Here is an 8740-nt window from a genome sequence, read left to right as displayed (position 1 = left end):
ATGGTCCTAGGGGTTCAGTGGTTACAAGCATTAGGACCAATATTGTGGAATTTTAAAGACCTAACGATGCACTTTACTTCCAAACAAACCACTGTGCAGCTGCAGGGTCTTAATAACAACACTTGGATTGAAGAAGGGTCCATTCATGAATGCAGCAAGTTAGAGAATAAAGGAATACTCTTACAATTCATTGAAAATACAGCCAAACACCAACCCAACCAGATTCCAGAACCTGTCCAGAAACTTCTCACCTATTATTCTGACATTTTTACCAACCCAAAAGGCTTACCCCCAACCCGTTCCCATGACCATGCAATTACCTTACAACCTGGAACCAACCCTATTTCAATCAGACCATATCGCTACCCTTACTTCCAAAAAGATGAAATCGAAAAAATTGTCTGGGAGTTGCTAGATTCTGGGGTTATTAGACCCAGTCAAAGCCCTTATTCATCACCTGTTCTGTTGGTGAGAAAGGCAGATGGAATGTGGCGTTTATGTGTCGATTATAGAGCACTAAACAGTGCCACCATCAAGGATAGATATCCTACACCTGTAGTGGAAGAGTTGCTGGACGAACTACATGGGGCTAAAATATTTTCGAAGTTGGACTTGAGATCGGGCTACCACCAAATAAGGGTGAAACCCGAGGACATTCCAAAGACTGCATTCCGGACTCATGAAGGGCACTATGAGTTTCTAGTTATGCCGTTTGGCTTAACTAACGCACCCTCGACGTTTCAGAGGTTGATGAATCAGCACCAACTATTTGCTAAACTGAGCAAGTGTAGCTTTGGGTGCGAAGAGGTGTCTTACTTGGGTCACCTCATTTCGGGAAAAGGAGTTCGGGTTGATCCTGAAAAACTGCGAGCAATGTTAGACTGGCCTATTCCAAGATCAGTGAAGGACTTGAGAGGCTTTTTGGGCCTCACGGGCTACTATTGAAGGTTCATAAAAGGATACGGAGCTGTTGCAGGGGCATTGACAGAATTATTAAAAAAAGAAGGGTTTAAGTGGACAGATAAAGCCCAAGCTGCCTTTGATAGTTTGAAAGAAGCTGTGACACAGCCCCCTGTCTTAGCACTGTCTGATTTTCAATCACCATTTATTATTGAATGCGATGCCTCGGGTGAGGCCATTGGTGCAGTTCTAATGCAAGCTGGAAGGCCAATAGCCTTTTTCAGCAAAGCCTTGAAGGGTAGGGCTGTAGGGATGTCTACTTATGAAAAGGAACTGTTTGCACTTGTCTCGGTGGTGCAAAAGTGGCGTCCATACTTATTGGGACAGGCCTTTGTAGTCAAAACTGACCATCAAAGCCTTAAATTCCTGCTGGAACAAAGGATAGGAACCACTATGCAACAGAAGTGGATTTCTAAATTGTTGGGATACGATTTTGTGGTGGAGTTTAAGAAGGGTAGGGAGAACGTGGTAGCTGATGCCTTATCTAGGCAGAGACAAGAAATTACAGCAACCTTAGCTGTAATATCTCTACCGAGTTGGGATTGGGTTAATGACATTAAGGCCTTGTATGATGAGGACCCAACAGTACAAGAGTTATGGAAAAAACATCAAAATGGTGAGCAGAATAGCCTCTATACAGAAAGAAATGGACTGCTTCTCTACAAGGGCAGGATATATATACCAGCTAATCAAGCCCTCATTCAAAAGATATTGGAGTTAATTCACTGTAGCCCTACGGGTGGGCATATGGGTTTTGATAAGACATTACACAGGCTCAAAAGAGATTTCTATTGACCTGGTCAAAAGGCTCATGTTAAAGCTTTTTTAAGAGAGTGTGACATATGTCAAGTGATGAAAGTTGATAACTCTCTACCCAGTGGTCTTTTACAGCCCCTGCCTATTCCCTCAAAACCTTGGACTGATATCACAATGGATTTTGTCGAAGGGCTGCCCAGTTCAGGAAAATTTAATGCTCTATGGGTTGTTGTTGACAGATTTACCAAGTATAGTCATTTTGTACCTCTTTGTCATCCCTACACGGCTAAGGTGGTGGCACAACTTTTTATGAAGCATATATTTAAACTGCATGGGATGCCAGCTTCTATAGTGTCTGACCGAGACCCAACTTTCACCAGTAAGTTCTGGAAGGAATTATTTGTATTACAAGGGGTCCAATTGGCTTTTAGTACGGCTTACCATCCACAAACAGATGGACAAACAGAAGCAGTTAATAAGTGGGTGGAAAATTACTTGAGGTGTTATGTGAGTGACAGGCCAAAACATTGGGCTCAGTGGATCGAATTGGCAGAGTGGTGTTATAATTCAAGCATACATGCATCTACAAAAATAACGTCATTCGAAGCATTATATGGGTACAAGCCCCCCAAATTAATCAGTTACGTGCCAGGCACAGCACGGTTGGACGAAGTAGAAATTACCTTAAGGAACCGTGAGCAACTATGGGGTTTGTTGAAGCAAAACATCATCAAGGCCCAGGAAAGGATGAAAAAATATGCCAACAGCAAGAGAAATGAAAGAAGTTACCAGATCGGAGAATGGGTCTTCCTCAAGCTGCAACCTTACCGACAGTCATCGATTAATCGTCGCCAAAGTCTCAAGCTTTCACCTCGGTACTATGGGCCCTATCAGATAGAGCAGAGGATCGGTGAAGTAGCTTATCGCCTGCAGCTTCCATCTACGGCACAGATCCACAACGTATTTCACGTTTCCCAGCTTAAGCCGAAACTCAGCCATGGAATCTTACCTCTTACAACGATGCCTCCTGTAGATAGCCGTGGGGTCATTAAACCCAAACCAGAGGAAATATCGCAAAGGAGATTGAAGAAAATTAAAAACAAACCGTGGGTCGAAGTCCTGGTCCGATGGCAAGGGCAGAAGCTAGAAGACGCTTCCTGGGAGCTACATCACCGATTGTGCGAAGACTTTCCCCACCTTGTGGGCAAGGTTTTCTGAAGTGGAAGGGAGTTGTGATACGGCGGCTTGAAGAGGAACTTTGGGACTTAAGTGAAGTGTGTTACAAGAGAACCCTAAGTCAATAGTTGTCGTGAACTCAAAGAATGGATGTCCGAAGAATGGATCGGGGCGGTTTATGGGCCGGTCTATCAAGTGAAGGGGGCACCTGGATCATGGGCTGTTTAGAAGCCCAACATCTATGTTTGTTTTGTTGAGTTAATTTGATATTGTAAGGGCCATGAGCCCACTTACGGAAAGGACCTTTTAGTAATTCAATAATATCAGTATATGAACCTGTACGGGGTAGTGGGAAGGGATATCAGAGAATACTAATCTGTTAGACTTATTAGAGGTGCTTTCCCTTGAAGAAAGCGTGTCATTACCGTTCCATTCCATTTCCACTCAAGTAATATACATTTATCTGTATTCATCTTTCACTATATTCTTCCATTAATTCTAGACTATTACAAACAGATTGTCTCTTATAGGTAATACGCCTCGTCTATAATGCGTGTGACTCAGACACGAGACTAATCAATATGTTTCAATGCATAAAGTACGCCCTGTCCAAAATGCGCGCGACTCAGGCATGAGACTAAACATAATGTCTCATTACATAAACAATCAATTTGTCCAAAATGCGCGTGACCTAGGCACAAGTCTAGTCAATATGTCTCAATACATAAAGTATGCCATGTCCAAAATGTGCATGACTCAGGCATGAGACCAAACACAGTGTCTCATTACATAAACAATCGCATTGTCCAAAATGCGTGTGACCCAGGCACGAGACTAGTCAATATGTCTCAATACATAAAATACGCCCTGTCCAAAATACGCGTGACTCAAGCATTCATTGACATTGCTATATTTAAAACATAGTATGAGCATAAACAACAAGTCAAACAGTTAATGATCACAAAACTCCCGCTAACTAAATACAACAGAAGACTTTAACAATCCCAAATGAGTCACATGCTCCTGAAATAGTTTTGGAGCTAAACCTTTAATTAGTGGGTCAGCTAACATATACTCTATGGAAATATGTTTAACACAAATATAAGATTTGGTTATTTTCTCTCTAACAAACTAGTACTTAATATCAATATGCTTAGAGCGAGAAGAGCTCCTATTGTTTTGAGAGAAAGCCACTGCTATAGAATTGTCACAAAATATCTTCAGCGGCCTCGAAATGGTGTTCACAACACCTAGCCCCAAGATAAAGTTCCGCAACCATTTAGCCTGACATGTGGCCTCATAACAAGCTACATACTCTGCCTCCATTGTAGAGGAAGCTGTAAGTATCTGTTTGAAACTTTTTCAAGAAACAGCTCTTCCTGCCATCATAAAAATATAACCAAAAGTATATCTCCTGTCATCTGAACAACTTGCAAAATCGGCATCAGAATATCCAACTACATCAAGAATGTTAGATTGTCGATATATAAGCACTAGATCTTTAGTGCCTTGCAAATACCTAAATACTTTCTTTGCAGCTTTCTGGTGAGCCAAACCAAGATCACTCAAGTATCTCCCAAGTACATCAACAACATAAGTAATATCAGGTCATGTACATACTTAAACATACATTAAACTACCCACAACCAACGAATAGGGAACCGTTTGCATTTGAGTCCTCTCACTATCATCTTCAGGGCATTGAGATTTAGAAAATTTATCACTTTTTACAATAGGTGCTTTTCCAGGAGAACAAGAATGCATATTAAACCTACTTAAAACTCGATCGATGTAGGTTTTCTGAGACAATCCAAGAACGCTTCTAGATCTCTCATGAAAAATCTGGATACCCAAAACATAAGAGGTCTTACCAAGATCTTTCATATCAAAATGAGATGACAACATGCGTTTTGTCTCAAACAGAAACTCAATGTCATTTGTGACGAGTAATATATCATCAACATAAAGAACAAGAAAGATATACTTACTCTTACTGGCCCTCAAATATATGCATTGATCAACAAGATTCTCCTTGAAACTGAAAGAGGTAACAGTCTCATCAAACTTTAGGTACCATTATCTCGATGCCTACTTAAGCCCATAAATGGACTTGTTAAGTTTACACACCATGTGTTCCTTTTCTTCCACTTGGAAACCATCTGGTTGCATTATATATACATCCTCCAATAGATGTCCATTAAGAAAAACTGTCTTGACATTCATTAGATGCAGCTCGAGATCAAAATGAGCCACTAATACCATAATAATCCGGAAAGAATCTTTGGTAGAAATTTGCGAAAAACTGTCCTTATAATCAATGCCTTCTCTTTGATTAAAGCTCTTAGTAACAAGTCTAGCTTTATACATTTTTATCTAACCTTCAGAATTATACTTAGTCTTAAAAACCCATTTGCAACCAATTGGCCTATAGCCACATGGTAGTTCAACCAAGTCTCATACACCGTTTGGTGATCACACCCCTTAAAATAGCATCTTACACTTGATCACACAAAACGATGATGATCCAGTTGAGTATTTTACCTTGGTACCAATATGAGCTTTCCATTACTCAACTCTCATTTGCTACTCTTGCAGATTGGCATCAGAGTATGACAAGCCTTTACGTGCACACGTTTTTTGTCATTACCTTATCTGATCGCACCATTTACCACATGTTCTCCCACTGATCACATATTAGGGGTGATTTCATTTCACTAAAAAATAATTAGTGAATGACATCAATTCTCCGTGACTGGATCAATAATTCATATCTCGTGATTGGATCAACTATCCATATCCTTATCACAATTGACGACTTCAGCCGAATACATAACACATGTATCGATCTGCATTGAATTTTCGTTAAGTACTTTCTCTAGAGGCTATTCCTAAGGTTTTCCCTAATCACTTTATCAACACTTTGAAAATGATTACCATGATCAAATCACATTTCACTAAAACTTTAGTGAATGACACTGAGTTTTCATTAAGTACTTACTCACCTGAATCTTTCCTTAATCACCTTATCAACAACTTTACCATGATCAATATTTTACTTGGTTAATCAACGTGCACTGAAATTTCCTCAAATACTCACCCTAAGGCCATTGCTGAGGTTTTTCTTGATCACTTTATCAGTGACTTTACAAATGACCAAAATTTTCATTTGGATATCACCATAACTCCAATTTTCTAGGCGTCCCCAGAATTTGCTAAGCTATGCATGTCGACCATGAGATTGCTTCACTTAGGTTTCTCTCAATCCCATTATAGTCACATGTTCTCTGAATTTCTCCAAAGATAAACCTTTGGTCATCGGATCTGCTACCATCTCGATCGAGAAAATAAAATTAACATTGACCTCACCTCTTTCCACTATATCTAAAATATAGTGATAATGCACATCAATATGTTTTCTCTTGGAACTCTGTGTTCCACTTTTTATCAATGAAATGACAAACTGATTATCACAAAATACATTGATTGGTTATGTGGATGTACCCAAATTCAAGCTTTCAACAAAGCATTTTATTCACATCGCATTACTCACTGTATTACTACAAGTAATATACTCTACTTCCATAGCAGACTTAGCAACACAACCATATTTCTTACTTAACCAAGAAACTGTTGTTCCACCAAATAAAAATATATATCAAGTTATAGATTTTCTATCATCTACATCACTTCCAAAATCAGGATCACTATAGCCGATTAATTCTAGATCACCGTTCCCAAAGCACAATTTCAAATTTTTAGTACTTTGTAGATATCTTAATATATGCTTCACTGCTTGCTAATGCTTTTTGCCTGGATTGGATTGAACTCTACATACCAATCCAACTGCATGACAGATATCTGGTCTGGTACTTGTCTTTGCATACATGAGGCTTTCCACAACTTGAGCATAAGGAACTTTAAGTATTTTACTTATTTCCTCCTCATCTTTTGGGCACATACTGTTATTTAAAGTATAAGCTTTGCAAACAAGCGTACTTAAATATTTACAATTTTTCAAACCAAATCTTTTAGGCAATACAATAAATTTGAGTTTCTATCTCTAGAAATTCTTATTCCAAAAATATAGGCGGCTTCACCCATGTCTTTCATTTCAAATTTAGATTTCAAGAATTCTTTTGTTTCGTGCATCATATCTAGACAATTACATGCCAGTAATATATTTTCAACATATAATTATAATAATGTTAATTTATTACCATTTTTTCATATGTATACACAATGATCTCGTGAACTCATTTCCAAAATGGCTTGGTGAAATTTCAAGTACCACTGTTTTGAAGATTGCTTAAGTTCATACAGTGACTTCTTCAACCATTAGACTTTTTCTTCATGTCCTTTAATTTGGAATCATTCTGGTTGAATCATAAAGATATCCTCTTTTGATTCACCACTGAGAAAAGTTGTTTTTACATCTAATTAATGTAATTTCAAATTTATCCTGACAATAATGGACATGATGATCCTTACGAATGTGAACTTCGCCACAGGCAAATACATATCCACAAAGTCTACACCTGGTTGTTGAGTATATCCTTTGGCCACTAACCTTGTTTTATACCTTTCCAAACTACTATCAACTTTAAATTTTCTTCTGAAAACCCATTTACAACCAATAGCTTTTCTATCCTTTGGAAGATCTGTAACTCCCAAACATTGTTTTTATTTATTAATTATATTTCATCTTTCACGGTCTCAAGCCATTTATCTAAATCAATATTATTGACTACCTCAGAAAAAGTTTTAGGATCATTATCTAAGTTTTTCAAGCTGGTATTTAGTACATAATGATCTTGAAATAATATTGATGGTCTTCTGGATCTTTTATTCTAACTGTCTCCAACATCAAACTTTTAATGGGCCTACCCAATTGGGTTTTTATTTCTAATTTAAATTCTTTAAAATTTTCAATTGCCTCAGATTTATGCTTGAGTAAGTAGATATGTTCATATCTTGAATAATCATCAGTAAAAGTAATAAAGTACTTCGTTCCTCTATGGGTTTTTGTTTTAAAAGACCCACAAACATTATAATGTATAATTTCTAGTAAATCCGTGAATTTCTAACTTTTTGAAAAAGATTTACTACTCATTTTTCCTTTATACATGGTTCACATATATCAAAATTATCTGAATTTATTTGTGGTATTAATCCAGTTTTACACATTCTGATTATCTTATTTTTGTTTATATGACCTAATCTTAAATGTCATAAATATGCACAATCTGTAGACACATTCAAATAATCTTTATTAATATCAATATTCAATACATACATATTGTGATCTTTCACGCATTTCACTGACATATTGCCCTTACTTATTACAACGGAACTTAAACTCAAATGTGTAGCTTTTCTTATCTAGTACAGGCACTGATGCTAAATTCCTACGAATACTAGGTACATATAAAACATCACTAGGTAAAATAACAGAACTATTCACTTTGAATTTACATGTACCTGGCCCCAAGACATTGTAGTATGTATTGTTGCCCTTATACACTCTGTGCTCTCCTGTTTGTTTATCTTCAAGTTTGACAAACATATCTTTATTCCTGCATATATGTCTTGTTGCTGCAGAGTCAACTCACTATGAATCTGACGTTGGTTCCACTAGTATTACTTCTGAGATTTTCATCACAATTTCCTTGTTTTCTTATGATTTATAATGCCATTTCTTTCCACACTTAAAAACAGTTTCCAGAAAATAGTTTATTCTGTTTCCTTTTTAATCATTTCTTTTTTTAAAATTGTTTTGGCTTCATCTTATTCTGTATAAAACGCATGTCCCGAGCCATCAATAAATTGGATGATTCACTATCTTTATTCC

Source organism: Juglans regia, chromosome 7, assembly GCF_001411555.2.
Source record: "Juglans regia cultivar Chandler chromosome 7, Walnut 2.0, whole genome shotgun sequence".
NCBI classification, from domain to species: domain Eukaryota; kingdom Viridiplantae; phylum Streptophyta; class Magnoliopsida; order Fagales; family Juglandaceae; genus Juglans; species Juglans regia.
This window is presented reverse-complemented; position numbering follows the sequence as displayed.